At 44.9% G+C, this 18,480-nt stretch overlaps 14 non-coding genes across 14 annotated transcripts; all 14 read right to left on the bottom strand.

The window, feature by feature from the left end:
- Nucleotides 1-433: 433 nt before the first annotated feature.
- LOC141202757 (U2 spliceosomal RNA) lies at nt 434-624 on the bottom strand. The gene has a single exon (XR_012273912.1). It is a non-coding gene; the product is annotated as a U2 spliceosomal RNA (small nuclear RNA).
- A 1,115-nt stretch (nt 625-1,739) lies between these two features.
- Nucleotides 1,740-1,930, bottom strand: LOC141202756 (U2 spliceosomal RNA). Its single transcript, XR_012273911.1, has one exon. It is a non-coding gene; the product is annotated as a U2 spliceosomal RNA (small nuclear RNA).
- Nucleotides 1,931-3,036: 1,106 nt separating this feature from the next.
- Nucleotides 3,037-3,227, bottom strand: LOC141202303 (U2 spliceosomal RNA). The gene has a single exon (XR_012273580.1). It is a non-coding gene; the product is annotated as a U2 spliceosomal RNA (small nuclear RNA).
- A 1,115-nt stretch (nt 3,228-4,342) lies between these two features.
- On the bottom strand, nt 4,343-4,533 carry LOC141202755 (U2 spliceosomal RNA). Its single transcript, XR_012273910.1, has one exon. It is a non-coding gene; the product is annotated as a U2 spliceosomal RNA (small nuclear RNA).
- A 1,115-nt stretch (nt 4,534-5,648) lies between these two features.
- Nucleotides 5,649-5,839, bottom strand: LOC141202754 (U2 spliceosomal RNA). The gene has a single exon (XR_012273909.1). It is a non-coding gene; the product is annotated as a U2 spliceosomal RNA (small nuclear RNA).
- Nucleotides 5,840-6,953: 1,114 nt separating this feature from the next.
- On the bottom strand, nt 6,954-7,144 carry LOC141202753 (U2 spliceosomal RNA). Its single transcript, XR_012273908.1, has one exon. It is a non-coding gene; the product is annotated as a U2 spliceosomal RNA (small nuclear RNA).
- A 1,112-nt stretch (nt 7,145-8,256) lies between these two features.
- On the bottom strand, nt 8,257-8,447 carry LOC141202751 (U2 spliceosomal RNA). The gene has a single exon (XR_012273906.1). It is a non-coding gene; the product is annotated as a U2 spliceosomal RNA (small nuclear RNA).
- Nucleotides 8,448-9,562: 1,115 nt separating this feature from the next.
- LOC141202289 (U2 spliceosomal RNA) lies at nt 9,563-9,753 on the bottom strand. Its single transcript, XR_012273567.1, has one exon. It is a non-coding gene; the product is annotated as a U2 spliceosomal RNA (small nuclear RNA).
- Nucleotides 9,754-10,868: 1,115 nt separating this feature from the next.
- Nucleotides 10,869-11,059, bottom strand: LOC141202420 (U2 spliceosomal RNA). The gene has a single exon (XR_012273693.1). It is a non-coding gene; the product is annotated as a U2 spliceosomal RNA (small nuclear RNA).
- Nucleotides 11,060-12,174: 1,115 nt separating this feature from the next.
- LOC141202419 (U2 spliceosomal RNA) lies at nt 12,175-12,365 on the bottom strand. Its single transcript, XR_012273692.1, has one exon. It is a non-coding gene; the product is annotated as a U2 spliceosomal RNA (small nuclear RNA).
- A 1,115-nt stretch (nt 12,366-13,480) lies between these two features.
- On the bottom strand, nt 13,481-13,671 carry LOC141202750 (U2 spliceosomal RNA). Its single transcript, XR_012273905.1, has one exon. It is a non-coding gene; the product is annotated as a U2 spliceosomal RNA (small nuclear RNA).
- A 1,115-nt stretch (nt 13,672-14,786) lies between these two features.
- On the bottom strand, nt 14,787-14,977 carry LOC141202749 (U2 spliceosomal RNA). Its single transcript, XR_012273904.1, has one exon. It is a non-coding gene; the product is annotated as a U2 spliceosomal RNA (small nuclear RNA).
- A 1,115-nt stretch (nt 14,978-16,092) lies between these two features.
- LOC141202748 (U2 spliceosomal RNA) lies at nt 16,093-16,283 on the bottom strand. The gene has a single exon (XR_012273903.1). It is a non-coding gene; the product is annotated as a U2 spliceosomal RNA (small nuclear RNA).
- Nucleotides 16,284-17,398: 1,115 nt separating this feature from the next.
- LOC141202747 (U2 spliceosomal RNA) lies at nt 17,399-17,589 on the bottom strand. Its single transcript, XR_012273902.1, has one exon. It is a non-coding gene; the product is annotated as a U2 spliceosomal RNA (small nuclear RNA).
- Nucleotides 17,590-18,480: the final 891 nt, after the last annotated feature.

Below are 18,480 nucleotides of genomic sequence, written 5' to 3'. Positions count from 1 at the left end.
CCAGCGCACATACCTGTTAGCTCAGGTGAGTTTAAAAGGCTGCTGTTGATAACAAGGGCATTTGCTAAATAGATGGTGTGTGTGCAACAATATACTGAAAGGTCAATTATATTGTGCAGCTTATCTCACCACCTGTAGTTATTTAGGTGAAAGCTCCAAAATGCTTGCCTAATATGTCTGTTTATCCAAAAGGAAGTAAAAAGGGAGAGCTAGAAAGATAGCATTGCATCACATTACATGGCAATGCAATGCACAGTTGCTGAAGTTGAACCAAAATGAGCTTGTAATCTGGCTTCTGCAACTTTGAACATGAAAAATCCAATGAGGAGAAGAAAAGCAAAGCCAAAGAGTCCATCCCCAAATCCGACAAACAAGCAAAATGAACAAAAAACATTGAATTCAATTCTTTCTGATTTTAGAAACTGCATTAAAGAAGGGGTGCACCGGTCCTGGAGATACTGCAATACCAGGTCAATGCGTGGAGTGGACAGAGCAAGCTCTTTTTCCATCTCCCTGTTCTAAAAATCCATTTAATATATGGTCCCCAGATAGGGGACGTATCAGATATTAAACTGATAAGAACAGATACTACACTTGATCTTAGCCAAAAGGCCGAGAAGCGATAACCAGAATTGGTTTCAAACTACGGAGCCACTCAAGGATCCTGAAAAGTCCATTTGTGGAGATGAGCTCCTGGACTCCCGTTAAGAAGACATGTTGTCAACCTCTAGATCCCTTACATGCCTGCACTTTTCGGCTTGCTGCTGCTGCAATCCACGCGTTTTAGATCTGCATAACTCCACCTCTTTAAACACAGCACCTTCACCCCCTGCTGTTCCCACCCGCCTCAACACCGTTGGAAGGGAGGAGAACCAATTAAGGCGGGGGGTGGGGTGGAACGAGCAGCTGTCTACCCTTAGCAGGAGGGCTCCTGATTACATACCTCTCCTGCTGCTGCTGCTGCTGGCTGTCCAGCAGCAGACTGAAGGTGGCTGCTGCTGTGCACAGGTATATAAAGGCTCAGAGCCTATTATGACACGCGCAGCCAGCGTTCCATTGCCACATTCCATCTACTGCAGGCAGGATACCTGGCTGGCTGAATGTCGCTGAGAAGCTCACAGAGACCGCCATAAGCAACAGTTTAACAGAATGCCACAGACTAATCAACCAAACTTTTTGGGTTGGGTTCTCTTTTATAGTCTGCAGGCATTAAATGAAAGAAGTCAGTGTTCCAGCAGAAGGAGACAACGTTTCAGAAAAGGCATTGTAGCAAACCAAAAAAGAAATTTTAAGCGCAGCAGAGTAACCAGCGCACATACCTGTTAGCTCAGGTGAGTTTAAAAGGCTGCTGTTGATAACAAGGGCATTTGCTAAATAGATGGTGTGTGTGCAACAATATACTGAAAGGTCAATTATATTGTGCAGCTTATCTCACCACCTGTAGTTATTTAGGTGAAAGCTCCAAAATGCTTGCCTAATATGTCTGTTTATCCAAAAGGAAGTAAAAAGGGAGAGCTAGAAAGATAGCATTGCATCACATTACATGGCAATGCAATGCACAGTTGCTGAAGTTGAACCAAAATGAGCTTGTAATCTGGCTTCTGCAACTTTGAACATGAAAAATCCAATGAGGAGAAGAAAAGCAAAGCCAAAGAGTCCATCCCAAAATCCGACAAACAAGCAAAATGAACAAAAAACATTGAATTCAATTCTTTCTGATTTTAGAAACTGCATTAAAGAAGGGGTGCACCGGTCCTGGAGATACTGCAATACCAGGTCAATGCGTGGAGTGGACAGAGCAAGCTCTTTTTCCATCTCCCTGTTCTAAAAATCCATTTAATATATGGTCCCCAGATAGGGGACGTATCAGATATTAAACTGATAAGAACAGATACTACACTTGATCTTAGCCAAAAGGCCGAGAAGCGATAACCAGAATTGGTTTCAAACTACGGAGCCACCCAAGGATCCTGAAAAGTCCATTTGTGGAGATGAGCTCCTGGACTCCCGTTAAGAAGACATGTTGTCAACCTCTAGATCCCTTACATGCCTGCACTTTTCGGCTTGCTGCTGCTGCAATCCACGCGTTTTAGATCTGCATAACTCCACCTCTTTAAACACAGCACCTTCACCCCCTGCTGTCCCCACCCGCCTCAACACCGTTGGAAGGGAGGAGAACCAATTAAGGCGGGGGGTGGGGTGGAACGAGCAGCTGTCTACCCTTAGCAGGAGGGCTCCTGATTACATACCTCTCCTGCTGCTGCTGCTGCTGGCTGTCCAGCAGCAGACTGAAGGTGGCTGCTGCTGTGCACAGGTATATAAAGGCTCAGAGCCTATTATGACACGCGCAGCCAGCGTTCCATTGCCACATTCCATCTACTGCAGGCAGGATACCTGGCTGGCTGGAGAAGCTCACAGAGACCGCCATAAGCAACAGTTTAACAGAATGCCACAGACTAATCAACCAAACTTTTTGGGTTGGGTTCTCTTTTATAGTCTGCAGGCATTAAATGAAAGAAGTCAGTGTTCCAGCAGAAGGAGACAACGTTTCAGAAAAGGCATTGTAGCAAACCAAAAAAGAAATTTTAAGCGCAGCAGAGTAACCAGCGCACATACCTGTTAGCTCAGGTGAGTTTAAAAGGCTGCTGTTGATAACAAGGGCATTTGCTAAATAGATGGTGTGTGTGCAACAATATACTGAAAGGTCAATTATATTGTGCAGCTTATCTCACCACCTGTAGTTATTTAGGTGAAAGCTCCAAAATGCTTGCCTAATATGTCTGTTTATCCAAAAGGAAGTAAAAAGGGAGAGCTAGAAAGATAGCATTGCATCACATTACATGGCAATGCAATGCACAGTTGCTGAAGTTGAACCAAAATGAGCTTGTAATCTGGCTTCTGCAACTTTGAACATGAAAAATCCAATGAGGAGAAGAAAAGCAAAGCCAAAGAGTCCATCCCCAAATCCGACAAACAAGCAAAATGAACAAAAAACATTGAATTCAATTCTTTCTGATTTTAGAAACTGCATTAAAGAAGGGGTGCACCGGTCCTGGAGATACTGCAATACCAGGTCAATGCGTGGAGTGGACAGAGCAAGCTCTTTTTCCATCTCCCTGTTCTAAAAATCCATTTAATATATGGTCCCCAGATAGGGGACGTATCAGATATTAAACTGATAAGAACAGATACTACACTTGATCTTAGCCAAAAGGCCGAGAAGCGACAACCAGAATTGGTTTCAAACTACGGAGCCACTCAAGGATCCTGAAAAGTCCATTTGTGGAGATGAGCTCCTGGACTCCCGTTAAGAAGACATGTTGTCAACCTCTAGATCCCTTACATGCCTGCACTTTTCGGCTTGCTGCTGCTGCAATCCACGCGTTTTAGATCTGCATAACTCCACCTCTTTAAACACAGCACCTTCACCCCCTGCTGTTCCCACCCGCCTCAACACCGTTGGAAGGGAGGAGAACCAATTAAGGCGGGGGGTGGGGTGGAACGAGCAGCTGTCTACCCTTAGCAGGAGGGCTCCTGATTACATACCTCTCCTGCTGCTGCTGCTGCTGGCTGTCCAGCAGCAGACTGAAGGTGGCTGCTGCTGTGCACAGGTATATAAAGGCTCAGAGCCTATTATGACACGCGCAGCCAGCGTTCCATTGCCACATTCCATCTACTGCAGGCAGGATACCTGGCTGGCTGAATGTCGCTGAGAAGCTCACAGAGACCGCCATAAGCAACAGTTTAACAGAATGCCACAGACTAATCAACCAAACTTTTTGGGTTGGGTTCTCTTTTATAGTCTGCAGGCATTAAATGAAAGAAGTCAGTGTTCCAGCAGAAGGAGACAACGTTTCAGAAAAGGCATTGTAGCAAACCAAAAAAGAAATTTTAAGCGCAGCAGAGTAACCAGCGCACATACCTGTTAGCTCAGGTGAGTTTAAAAGGCTGCTGTTGATAACAAGGGCATTTGCTAAATAGATGGTGTGTGTGCAACAATATACTGAAAGGTCAATTATATTGTGCAGCTTATCTCACCACCTGTAGTTATTTAGGTGAAAGCTCCAAAATGCTTGCCTAATATGTCTGTTTATCCAAAAGGAAGTAAAAAGGGAGAGCTAGAAAGATAGCATTGCATCACATTACATGGCAATGCAATGCACAGTTGCTGAAGTTGAACCAAAATGAGCTTGTAATCTGGCTTCTGCAACTTTGAACATGAAAAATCCAATGAGGAGAAGAAAAGCAAAGCCAAAGAGTCCATCCCAAAATCCGACAAACAAGCAAAATGAACAAAAAACATTGAATTCAATTCTTTCTGATTTTAGAAACTGCATTAAAGAAGGGGTGCACCGGTCCTGGAGATACTGCAATACCAGGTCAATGCGTGGAGTGGACAGAGCAAGCTCTTTTTCCATCTCCCTGTTCTAAAAATCCATTTAATATATGGTCCCCAGATAGGGGACGTATCAGATATTAAACTGATAAGAACAGATACTACACTTGATCTTAGCCAAAAGGCCGAGAAGCGATAACCAGAATTGGTTTCAAACTACGGAGCCACCCAAGGATCCTGAAAAGTCCATTTGTGGAGATGAGCTCCTGGACTCCCGTTAAGAAGACATGTTGTCAACCTCTAGATCCCTTACATGCCTGCACTTTTCGGCTTGCTGCTGCTGCAATCCACGCGTTTTAGATCTGCATAACTCCACCTCTTTAAACACAGCACCTTCACCCCCTGCTGTTCCCACCCGCCTCAACACCGTTGGAAGGGAGGAGAACCAATTAAGGCGGGGGGTGGGGTGGAACGAGCAGCTGTCTACCCTTAGCAGGAGGGCTCCTGATTACATACCTCTCCTGCTGCTGCTGCTGCTGGCTGTCCAGCAGCAGACTGAAGGTGGCTGCTGCTGTGCACAGGTATATAAAGGCTCAGAGCCTATTATGACACGCGCAGCCAGCGTTCCATTGCCACATTCCATCTACTGCAGGCAGGATACCTGGCTGGCTGAATGTCGCTGAGAAGCTCACAGAGACCGCCATAAGCAACAGTTTAACAGAATGCCACAGACTAATCAACCAAACTTTTTGGGTTGGGTTCTCTTTTATAGTCTGCAGGCATTAAATGAAAGAAGTCAGTGTTCCAGCAGAAGGAGACAACGTTTCAGAAAAGGCATTGTAGCAAACCAAAAAAGAAATTTTAAGCGCAGCAGAGTAACCAGCGCACATACCTGTTAGCTCAGGTGAGTTTAAAAGGCTGCTGTTGATAACAAGGGCATTTGCTAAATAGATGGTGTGTGTGCAACAATATACTGAAAGGTCAATTATATTGTGCAGCTTATCTCACCACCTGTAGTTATTTAGGTGAAAGCTCCAAAATGCTTGCCTAATATGTCTGTTTATCCAAAAGGAAGTAAAAAGGGAGAGCTAGAAAGATAGCATTGCATCACATTACATGGCAATGCAATGCACAGTTGCTGAAGTTGAACCAAAATGAGCTTGTAATCTGGCTTCTGCAACTTTGAACATGAAAAATCCAATGAGGAGAAGAAAAGCAAAGCCAAAGAGTCCATCCCAAAATCCGACAAACAAGCAAAATGAACAAAAAACATTGAATTCAATTCTTTCTGATTTTAGAAACTGCATTAAAGAAGGGGTGCACCGGTCCTGGAGATACTGCAATACCAGGTCAATGCGTGGAGTGGACAGAGCAAGCTCTTTTTCCATCTCCCTGTTCTAAAAATCCATTTAATATATGGTCCCCAGATAGGGGACGTATCAGATATTAAACTGATAAGAACAGATACTACACTTGATCTTAGCCAAAAGGCCGAGAAGCGATAACCAGAATTGGTTTCAAACTACGGAGCCACCCAAGGATCCTGAAAAGTCCATTTGTGGAGATGAGCTCCTGGACTCCCGTTAAGAAGACATGTTGTCAACCTCTAGATCCCTTACATGCCTGCACTTTTCGGCTTGCTGCTGCTGCAATCCACGCGTTTTAGATCTGCATAACTCCACCTCTTTAAACACAGCACCTTCACCCCCTGCTGTTCCCACCCGCCTCAACACCGTTGGAAGGGAGGAGAACCAATTAAGGCGGGGGGTGGGGTGGAACGAGCAGCTGTCTACCCTTAGCAGGAGGGCTCCTGATTACATACCTCTCCTGCTGCTGCTGCTGCTGGCTGTCCAGCAGCAGACTGAAGGTGGCTGCTGCTGTGCACAGGTATATAAAGGCTCAGAGCCTATTATGACACGCGCAGCCAGCGTTCCATTGCCACATTCCATCTACTGCAGGCAGGATACCTGGCTGGCAGAATGTCGCTGAGAAGCTCACAGAGACCGCCATAAGCAACAGTTTAACAGAATGCCACAGACTAATCAACCAAACTTTTTGGGTTGGGTTCTCTTTTATAGTCTGCAGGCATTAAATGAAAGAAGTCAGTGTTCCAGCAGAAGGAGACAACGTTTCAGAAAAGGCATTGTAGCAAACCAAAAAAGAAATTTTAAGCGCAGCAGAGTAACCAGCGCACATACCTGTTAGCTCAGGTGAGTTTAAAAGGCTGCTGTTGATAACAAGGGCATTTGCTAAATAGATGGTGTGTGTGCAACAATATACTGAAAGGTCAATTATATTGTGCAGCTTATCTCACCACCTGTAGTTATTTAGGTGAAAGCTCCAAAATGCTTGCCTAATATGTCTGTTTATCCAAAAGGAAGTAAAAAGGGAGAGCTAGAAAGATAGCATTGCATCACATTACATGGCAATGCAATGCACAGTTGCTGAAGTTGAACCAAAATGAGCTTGTAATCTGGCTTCTGCAACTTTGAACATGAAAATCCAATGAGGAGAAGAAAAGCAAAGCCAAAGAGTCCATCCCAAAATCCGACAAACAAGCAAAATGAACAAAAAACATTGAATTCAATTCTTTCTGATTTTAGAAACTGCATTAAAGAAGGGGTGCACCGGTCCTGGAGATACTGCAATACCAGGTCAATGCGTGGAGTGGACAGAGCAAGCTCTTTTTCCATCTCCCTGTTCTAAAAATCCATTTAATATATGGTCCCCAGATAGGGGACGTATCAGATATTAAACTGATAAGAACAGATACTACACTTGATCTTAGCCAAAAGGCCGAGAAGCGATAACCAGAATTGGTTTCAAACTACGGAGCCACCCAAGGATCCTGAAAAGTCCATTTGTGGAGATGAGCTCCTGGACTCCCGTTAAGAAGACATGTTGTCAACCTCTAGATCCCTTACATGCCTGCACTTTTCGGCTTGCTGCTGCTGCAATCCACGCGTTTTAGATCTGCATAACTCCACCTCTTTAAACACAGCACCTTCACCCCCTGCTGTTCCCACCCGCCTCAACACCGTTGGAAGGGAGGAGAACCAATTAAGGCGGGGGGTGGGGTGGAACGAGCAGCTGTCTACCCTTAGCAGGAGGGCTCCTGATTACATACCTCTCCTGCTGCTGCTGCTGGCTGTCCAGCAGCAGACTGAAGGTGGCTGCTGCTGTGCACAGGTATATAAAGGCTCAGAGCCTATTATGACACGCGCAGCCAGCGTTCCATTGCCACATTCCATCTACTGCAGGCAGGATACCTGGCTGGCAGAATGTCGCTGAGAAGCTCACAGAGACCGCCATAAGCAACAGTTTAACAGAATGCCACAGACTAATCAACCAAACTTTTTGGGTTGGGTTCTCTTTTATAGTCTGCAGGCATTAAATGAAAGAAGTCAGTGTTCCAGCAGAAGGAGACAACGTTTCAGAAAAGGCATTGTAGCAAACCAAAAAAGAAATATTAAGCGCAGCAGAGTAACCAGCGCACATACCTGTTAGCTCAGGTGAGTTTAAAAGGCTGCTGTTGATAACAAGGGCATTTGCTAAATAGATGGTGTGTGTGCAACAATATACTGAAAGGTCAATTATATTGTGCAGCTTATCTCACCACCTGTAGTTATTTAGGTGAAAGCTCCAAAATGCTTGCCTAATATGTCTGTTTATCCAAAAGGAAGTAAAAAGGGAGAGCTAGAAAGATAGCATTGCATCACATTACATGGCAATGCAATGCACAGTTGCTGAAGTTGAACCAAAATGAGCTTGTAATCTGGCTTCTGCAACTTTGAACATGAAAAATCCAATGAGGAGAAGAAAAGCAAAGCCAAAGAGTCCATCCCAAAATCCGACAAACAAGCAAAATGAACAAAAAACATTGAATTCAATTCTTTCTGATTTTAGAAACTGCATTAAAGAAGGGGTGCACCGGTCCTGGAGATACTGCAATACCAGGTCAATGCGTGGAGTGGACAGAGCAAGCTCTTTTTCCATCTCCCTGTTCTAAAAATCCATTTAATATATGGTCCCCAGATAGGGGACGTATCAGATATTAAACTGATAAGAACAGATACTACACTTGATCTTAGCCAAAAGGCCGAGAAGCGATAACCAGAATTGGTTTCAAACTACGGAGCCACCCAAGGATCCTGAAAAGTCCATTTGTGGAGATGAGCTCCTGGACTCCCGTTAAGAAGACATGTTGTCAACCTCTAGATCCCTTACATGCCTGCACTTTTCGGCTTGCTGCTGCTGCAATCCACGCGTTTTAGATCTGCATAACTCCACCTCTTTAAACACAGCACCTTCACCCCCTGCTGTTCCCACCCGCCTCAACACCGTTGGAAGGGAGGAGAACCAATTAAGGCGGGGGGTGGGGTGGAACGAGCAGCTGTCTACCCTTAGCAGGAGGGCTCCTGATTACATACCTCTCCTGCTGCTGCTGCTGCTGGCTGTCCAGCAGCAGACTGAAGGTGGCTGCTGCTGTGCACAGGTATATAAAGGCTCAGAGCCTATTATGACACGCGCAGCCAGCGTTCCATTGCCACATTCCATCTACTGCAGGCAGGATACCTGGCTGGCTGAATGTCGCTGAGAAGCTCACAGAGACCGCCATAAGCAACAGTTTAACAGAATGCCACAGACTAATCAACCAAACTTTTTGGGTTGGGTTCTCTTTTATAGTCTGCAGGCATTAAATGAAAGAAGTCAGTGTTCCAGCAGAAGGAGACAACGTTTCAGAAAAGGCATTGTAGCAAACCAAAAAAGAAATTTTAAGCGCAGCAGAGTAACCAGCGCACATACCTGTTAGCTCAGGTGAGTTTAAAAGGCTGCTGTTGATAACAAGGGCATTTGCTAAATAGATGGTGTGTGTGCAACAATATACTGAAAGGTCAATTATATTGTGCAGCTTATCTCACCACCTGTAGTTATTTAGGTGAAAGCTCCAAAATGCTTGCCTAATATGTCTGTTTATCCAAAAGGAAGTAAAATGGGAGAGCTAGAAAGATAGCATTGCATCACATTACATGGCAATGCAATGCACAGTTGCTGAAGTTGAACCAAATTGAGCTTGTAATCTGGCTTCTGCAACTTTGAACATGAAAAATCCAATGAGGAGAAGAAAAGCAAAGCCAAAGAGTCCATCCCAAAATCCGACAAACAAGCAAAATGAACAAAAAACATTGAATTCAATTCTTTCTGATTTTAGAAACTGCATTAAAGAAGGGGTGCACAGGTCCTGGAGATACTGCAATACCAGGTCAATGCGTGGAGTGGACAGAGCAAGCTCTTTTTCCATCTCCCTGTTCTAAAAATCCATTTAATATATGGTCCCCAGATAGGGGACGTATCAGATATTAAACTGATAAGAACAGATACTACACTTGATCTTAGCCAAAAGGCCGAGAAGCGATAACCAGAATTGGTTTCAAACTACGGAGCCACCCAAGGATCCTGAAAAGTCCATTTGTGGAGAGGAGCTCCTGGACTCCCGTTAAGAAGACATGTTGTCAACCTCTAGATCCCTTACATGCCTGCACTTTTCGGCTTGCTGCTGCTGCAATCCACGCGTTTTAGATCTGCATAACTCCACCTCTTTAAACACAGCACCTTCACCCCCTGCTGTTCCCACCCGCCTCAACACCGTTGGAAGGGAGGAGAACCAATTAAGGCGGGGGGTGGGGTGGAACGAGCAGCTGTCTACCCTTAGCAGGAGGGCTCCTGATTACATACCTCTCCTGCTGCTGCTGCTGCTGGCTGTCCAGCAGCAGACTGAAGGTGGCTGCTGCTGTGCACAGGTATATAAAGGCTCAGAGCCTATTATGACACGCGCAGCCAGCGTTCCATTGCCACATTCCATCTACTGCAGGCAGGATACCTGGCTGGCTGAATGTCGCTGAGAAGCTCACAGAGACCGCCATAAGCAACAGTTTAACAGAATGCCACAGACTAATCAACCAAACTTTTTGGGTTGGGTTCTCTTTTATAGTCTGCAGGCATTAAATGAAAGAAGTCAGTGTTCCAGCAGAAGGAGACAACGTTTCAGAAAAGGCATTGTAGCAAACCAAAAAAGAAATTTTAAGCGCAGCAGAGTAACCAGCGCACATACCTGTTAGCTCAGGTGAGTTTAAAAGGCTGCTGTTGATAACAAGGGCATTTGCTAAATAGATGGTGTGTGTGCAACAATATACTGAAAGGTCAATTATATTGTGCAGCTTATCTCACCACCTGTAGTTATTTAGGTGAAAGCTCCAAAATGCTTGCCTAATATGTCTGTTTATCCAAAAGGAAGTAAAAAGGGAGAGCTAGAAAGATAGCATTGCATCACATTACATGGCAATGCAATGCACAGTTGCTGAAGTTGAACCAAAATGAGCTTGTAATCTGGCTTCTGCAACTTTGAACATGAAAAATCCAATGAGGAGAAGAAAAGCAAAGCCAAAGAGTCCATCCCAAAATCCGACAAACAAGCAAAATGAACAAAAAACATTGAATTCAATTCTTTCTGATTTTAGAAACTGCATTAAAGAAGGGGTGCACCGGTCCTTGAGATACTGCAATACCAGGTCAATGCGTGGAGTGGACAGAGCAAGCTCTTTTTCCATCTCCCTGTTCTAAAAATCCATTTAATATATGGTCCCCAGATAGGGGACGTATCAGATATTAAACTGATAAGAACAGATACTACACTTGATCTTAGCCAAAAGGCCGAGAAGCGATAACCAGAATTGGTTTCAAACTACGGAGCCACCCAAGGATCCTGAAAAGTCCATTTGTGGAGATGAGCTCCTGGACTCCCGTTAAGAAGACATGTTGTCAACCTCTAGATCCCTTACATGCCTGCACTTTTCGGCTTGCTGCTGCTGCAATCCACGCGTTTTAGATCTGCATAACTCCACCTCTTTAAACACAGCACCTTCACCCCCTGCTGTTCCCACCCGCCTCAACACCGTTGGAAGGGAGGAGAACCAATTAAGGCGGGGGGTGGGGTGGAACGAGCAGCTGTCTACCCTTAGCAGGAGGGCTCCTGATTACATACCTCTCCTGCTGCTGCTGCTGCTGGCTGTCCAGCAGCAGACTGAAGGTGGCTGCTGCTGTGCACAGGTATATAAAGGCTCAGAGCCTATTATGACACGCGCAGCCAGCGTTCCATTGCCACATTCCATCTACTGCAGGCAGGATACCTGGCTGGCTGAATGTCGCTGAGAAGCTCACAGAGACCGCCATAAGCAACAGTTTAACAGAATGCCACAGACTAATCAACCAAACTTTTTGGGTTGGGTTCTCTTTTATAGTCTGCAGGCATTAAATGAAAGAAGTCAGTGTTCCAGCAGAAGGAGACAACGTTTCAGAAAAGGCATTGTAGCAAACCAAAAAAGAAATTTTAAGCGCAGCAGAGTAACCAGCGCACATACCTGTTAGCTCAGGTGAGTTTAAAAGGCTGCTGTTGATAACAAGGGCATTTGCTAAATAGATGGTGTGTGTGCAACAATATACTGAAAGGTCAATTATATTGTGCAGCTTATCTCACCACCTGTAGTTATTTAGGTGAAAGCTCCAAAATGCTTGCCTAATATGTCTGTTTATCCAAAAGGAAGTAAAAAGGGAGAGCTAGAAAGATAGCATTGCATCACATTACATGGCAATGCAATGCACAGTTGCTGAAGTTGAACCAAAATGAGCTTGTAATCTGGCTTCTGCAACTTTGAACATGAAAAATCCAATGAGGAGAAGAAAAGCAAAGCCAAAGAGTCCATCCCAAAATCCGACAAACAAGCAAAATGAACAAAAAACATTGAATTCAATTCTTTCTGATTTTAGAAACTGCATTAAAGAAGGGGTGCACCGGTCCTTGAGATACTGCAATACCAGGTCAATGCGTGGAGTGGACAGAGCAAGCTCTTTTTCCATCTCCCTGTTCTAAAAATCCATTTAATATATGGTCCCCAGATAGGGGACGTATCAGATATTAAACTGATAAGAACAGATACTACACTTGATCTTAGCCAAAAGGCCGAGAAGCGATAACCAGAATTGGTTTCAAACTACGGAGCCACCCAAGGATCCTGAAAAGTCCATTTGTGGAGATGAGCTCCTGGACTCCCGTTAAGAAGACATGTTGTCAACCTCTAGATCCCTTACATGCCTGCACTTTTCGGCTTGCTGCTGCTGCAATCCACGCGTTTTAGATCTGCATAACTCCACCTCTTTAAACACAGCACCTTCACCCCCTGCTGTTCCCACCCGCCTCAACACCGTTGGAAGGGAGGAGAACCAATTAAGGCGGGGGGTGGGGTGGAACGAGCAGCTGTCTACCCTTAGCAGGAGGGCTCCTGATTACATACCTCTCCTGCTGCTGCTGCTGCTGGCTGTCCAGCAGCAGACTGAAGGTGGCTGCTGCTGTGCACAGGTATATAAAGGCTCAGAGCCTATTATGACACGCGCAGCCAGCGTTCCATTGCCACATTCCATCTACTGCAGGCAGGATACCTGGCTGGCTGAATGTCGCTGAGAAGCTCACAGAGACCGCCATAAGCAACAGTTTAACAGAATGCCACAGACTAATCAACCAAACTTTTTGGGTTGGGTTCTCTTTTATAGTCTGCAGGCATTAAATGAAAGAAGTCAGTGTTCCAGCAGAAGGAGACAACGTTTCAGAAAAGGCATTGTAGCAAACCAAAAAAGAAATTTTAAGCGCAGCAGAGTAACCAGCGCACATACCTGTTAGCTCAGGTGAGTTTAAAAGGCTGCTGTTGATAACAAGGGCATTTGCTAAATAGATGGTGTGTGTGCAACAATATACTGAAAGGTCAATTATATTGTGCAGCTTATCTCACCACCTGTAGTTATTTAGGTGAAAGCTCCAAAATGCTTGCCTAATATGTCTGTTTATCCAAAAGGAAGTAAAAAGGGAGAGCTAGAAAGATAGCATTGCATCACATTACATGGCAATGCAATGCACAGTTGCTGAAGTTGAACCAAAATGAGCTTGTAATCTGGCTTCTGCAACTTTGAACATGAAAAATCCAATGAGGAGAAGAAAAGCAAAGCCAAAGAGTCCATCCCAAAATCCGACAAACAAGCAAAATGAACAAAAAACATTGAATTCAATTCTTTCTGATTTTAGAAACTGCATTAAAGAAGGGGTGCACCGGTCCTGGAGATACTGCAATACCAGGTCAATGCGTGGAGTGGACAGAGCAAGCTCTTTTTCCATCTCCCTGTTCTAAAAATCCATTTAATATATGGTCCCCAGATAGGGGACGTATCAGATATTAAACTGATAAGAACAGATACTACACTTGATCTTAGCCAAAAGGCCGAGAAGCGATAACCAGAATTGGTTTCAAACTACGGAGCCACCCAAGGATCCTGAAAAGTCCATTTGTGGAGATGAGCTCCTGGACTCCCGTTAAGAAGACATGTTGTCAACCTCTAGATCCCTTACATGCCTGCACTTTTCGGCTTGCTGCTGCTGCAATCCACGCGTTTTAGATCTGCATAACTCCACCTCTTTAAACACAGCACCTTCACCCCCTGCTGTTCCCACCCGCCTCAACACCGTTGGAAGGGAGGAGAACCAATTAAGGCGGGGGGTGGGGTGGAACGAGCAGCTGTCTACCCTTAGCAGGAGGGCTCCTGATTACATACCTCTCCTGCTGCTGCTGCTGCTGGCTGTCCAGCAGCAGACTGAAGGTGGCTGCTGCTGTGCACAGGTATATAAAGGCTCAGAGCCTATTATGACACGCGCAGCCAGCGTTCCATTGCCACATTCCATCTACTGCAGGCAGGATACCTGGCTGGCTGAATGTCGCTGAGAAGCTCACAGAGACCGCCATAAGCAACAGTTTAACAGAATGCCACAGACTAATCAACCAAACTTTTTGGGTTGGGTTCTCTTTTATAGTCTGCAGGCATTAAATGAAAGAAGTCAGTGTTCCAGCAGAAGGAGACAACGTTTCAGAAAAGGCATTGTAGCAAACCAAAAAAGAAATTTTAAGCGCAGCAGAGTAACCAGCGCACATACCTGTTAGCTCAGGTGAGTTTAAAAGGCTGCTGTTGATAACAAGGGCATTTGCTAAATAGATGGTGTGTGTGCAACAATATACTGAAAGGTCAATTATATTGTGCAGCTTATCTCACCACCTGTAGTTATTTAGGTGAAAGCTCCAAAATGCTTGCCTAATATGTCTGTTTATCCAAAAGGAAGTAAAAAGGGAGAGCTAGAAAGATAGCATTGCATCACATTACATGGCAATGCAATGCACAGTTGCTGAAGTTGAACCAAAATGAGCTTGTAATCTGGCTTCTGCAACTTTGAACATGAAAAATCCAATGAGGAGAAGAAAAGCAAAGCCAAAGAGTCCATCCCAAAATCCGACAAACAAGCAAAATGAACAAAAAACATTGAATTCAATTCTTTCTGATTTTAGAAACTGCATTAAAGAAGGGGTGCACCGGTCCTGGAGATACTGCAATACCAGGTCAATGCGTGGAGTGGACAGAGCAAGCTCTTTTTCCATCTCCCTGTTCTAAAAATCCATTTAATATATGGTCCCCAGATAGGGGACGTATCAGATATTAAACTGATAAGAACAGATACTACACTTGATCTTAGCCAAAAGGCCGAGAAGCGATAACCAGAATTGGTTTCAAACTACGGAGCCACCCAAGGATCCTGAAAAGTCCATTTGTGGAGATGAGCTCCTGGACTCCCGTTAAGAAGACATGTTGTCAACCTCTAGATCCCTTACATGCCTGCACTTTTCGGCTTGCTGCTGCTGCAATCCACGCATTTTAGATCTGCATAACTCCACCTCTTTAAACACAGCACCTTCACCCCCTGCTGTTCCCACCCGCCTCAACACCGTTGGAAGGGAGGAGAACCAATTAAGGCGGGGGGTGGGGTGGAACGAGCAGCTGTCTACCCTTAGCAGGAGGGCTCCTGATTACATACCTCTCCTGCTGCTGCTGCTGCTGGCTGTCCAGCAGCAGACTGAAGGTGGCTGCTGCTGTGCACAGGTATATAAAGGCTCAGAGCCTATTATGACACGCGCAGCCAGCGTTCCATTGCCACATTCCATCTACTGCAGGCAGGATACCTGGCTGGCTGAATGTCGCTGAGAAGCTCACAGAGACCGCCATAAGCAACAGTTTAACAGAATGCCACAGACTAATCAACCAAACTTTTTGGGTTGGGTTCTCTTTTATAGTCTGCAGGCATTAAATGAAAGAAGTCAGTGTTCCAGCAGAAGGAGACAACGTTTCAGAAAAGGCATTGTAGCAAACCAAAAAAGAAATTTTAAGCGCAGCAGAGTAACCAGCGCACATACCTGTTAGCTCAGGTGAGTTTAAAAGGCTGCTGTTGATAACAAGGGCATTTGCTAAATAGATGGTGTGTGTGCAACAATATACTGAAAGGTCAATTATATTGTGCAGCTTATCTCACCACCTGTAGTTATTTAGGTGAAAGCTCCAAAATGCTTGCCTAATATGTCTGTTTATCCAAAAGGAAGTAAAAAGGGAGAGCTAGAAAGATAGCATTGCATCACATTACATGGCAATGCAATGCACAGTTGCTGAAGTTGAACCAAAATGAGCTTGTAATCTGGCTTCTGCAACTTTGAACATGAAAAATCCAATGAGGAGAAGAAAAGCAAAGCCAAAGAGTCCATCCCAAAATCCGACAAACAAGCAAAATGAACAAAAAACATTGAATTCAATTCTTTCTGATTTTAGAAACTGCATTAAAGAAGGGGTGCACCGGTCCTGGAGATACTGCAATACCAGGTCAATGCGTGGAGTGGACAGAGCAAGCTCTTTTTCCATCTCCCTGTTCTAAAAATCCATTTAATATATGGTCCCCAGATAGGGGACGTATCAGATATTAAACTGATAAGAACAGATACTACACTTGATCTTAGCCAAAAGGCCGAGAAGCGATAACCAGAATTGGTTTCAAACTACGGAGCCACCCAAGGATCCTGAAAAGTCCATTTGTGGAGATGAGCTCCTGGACTCCCGTTAAGAAGACATGTTGTCAACCTCTAGATCCCTTACATGCCTGCACTTTTCGGCTTGCTGCTGCTGCAATCCACGCGTTTTAGATCTGCATAACTCCACCTCTTTAAACACAGCACCTTCACCCCCTGCTGTTCCCACCCGCCTCAACACCGTTGGAAGGGAGGAGAACCAATTAAGGCGGGGGGTGGGGTGGAACGAGCAGCTGTCTACCCTTAGCAGGAGGGCTCCTGATTACATACCTCTCCTGCTGCTGCTGCTGCTGGCTGTCCAGCAGCAGACTGAAGGTGGCTGCTGCTGTGCACAGGTATATAAAGGCTCAGAGCCTATTATGACACGCGCAGCCAGCGTTCCATTGCCACATTCCATCTACTGCAGGCAGGATACCTGGCTGGCTGAATGTCGCTGAGAAGCTCACAGAGACCGCCATAAGCAACAGTTTAACAGAATGCCACAGACTAATCAACCAAACTTTTTGGGTTGGGTTCTCTTTTATAGTCTGCAGGCATTAAATGAAAGAAGTCAGTGTTCCAGCAGAAGGAGACAACGTTTCAGAAAAGGCATTGTAGCAAACCAAAAAAGAAATTTTAAGCGCAGCAGAGTAACCAGCGCACATACCTGTTAGCTCAGGTGAGTTTAAAAGGCTGCTGTTGATAACAAGGGCATTTGCTAAATAGATGGTGTGTGTGCAACAATATACTGAAAGGTCAATTATATTGTGCAGCTTATCTCACCACCTGTAGTTATTTAGGTGAAAGCTCCAAAATGCTTGCCTAATATGTCTGTTTATCCAAAAGGAAGTAAAAAGGGAGAGCTAGAAAGATAGCATTGCATCACATTACATGGCAATGCAATGCACAGTTGCTGAAGTTGAACCAAAATGAGCTTGTAATCTGGCTTCTGCAACTTTGAACATGAAAAATCCAATGAGGAGAAGAAAAGCAAAGCCAAGGAGTCCATCCCAAAATCCGACAAACAAGCAAAATGAACAAAAAACATTGAATTCAATTCTTTCTGATTTTAGAAACTGCATTAAAGAAGGGGTGCACCGGTCCTGGAGATACTGCAATACCAGGTCAATGCGTGGAGTGGACAGAGCAAGCTCTTTTTCCATCTCCCTGTTCTAAAAATCCATTTAATATATGGTCCCCAGATAGGGGACGTATCAGATATTAAACTGATAAGAACAGATACTACACTTGATCTTAGCCAAAAGGCCGAGAAGCGATAACCAGAATTGGTTTCAAACTACGGAGCCACCCAAGGATCCTGAAAAGTCCATTTGTGGAGATGAGCTCCTGGACTCCCGTTAAGAAGACATGTTGTCAACCTCTAGATCCCTTACATGCCTGCACTTTTCGGCTTGCTGCTGCTGCAATCCACGCGTTTTAGATCTGCATAACTCCACCTCTTTAAACACAGCACCTTCACCCCCTGCTGTTCCCACCCGCCTCAACACCGTTGGAAGGGAGGAGAACCAATTAAGGCGGGGGGTGGGGTGGAACGAGCAGCTGTCTACCCTTAGCAGGAGGGCTCCTGATTACATACCTCTCCTGCTGCTGCTGCTGGCTGTCCAGCAGCAGACTGAAGGTGGCTGCTGCTGTGCACAGGTATATAAAGGCTCAGAGCCTATTATGACACGCGCAGCCAGCGTTCCATTGCCACATTCCATCTACTGCAGGCAGGATACCTGGCTGGCTGAATGTCGCTGAGAAGCTCACAGAGACCGCCATAAGCAACAGTTTAACAGAATGCCACAGACTAATCAACCAAACTTTTTGGGTTGGGTTCTCTTTTATAGTCTGCAGGCATTAAATGAAAGAAGTCAGTGTTCCAGCAGAAGGAGACAACGTTTCAGAAAAGGCATTGTAGCAAACCAAAAAAGAAATTTTAAGCGCAGCAGAGTAACCAGCGCACATACCTGTTAGCTCAGGTGAGTTTAAAAGGCTGCTGTTGATAACAAGGGCATTTGCTAAATAGATGGTGTGTGTGCAACAATATACTGAAAGGTCAATTATATTGTGCAGCTTATCTCACCACCTGTAGTTATTTAGGTGAAAGCTCCAAAATGCTTGCCTAATATGTCTGTTTATCCAAAAGGAAGTAAAAAGGGAGAGCTA

This window comes from Phyllobates terribilis, unplaced genomic scaffold, assembly GCF_046119375.1.
Source record: "Phyllobates terribilis strain yellow unplaced genomic scaffold, ASM4611937v1 Scaffold_123__1_contigs__length_5148117, whole genome shotgun sequence".
In the NCBI taxonomy this organism is placed as follows: domain Eukaryota; kingdom Metazoa; phylum Chordata; class Amphibia; order Anura; family Dendrobatidae; genus Phyllobates; species Phyllobates terribilis.
This window is presented reverse-complemented; position numbering and strand designations above follow the sequence as displayed.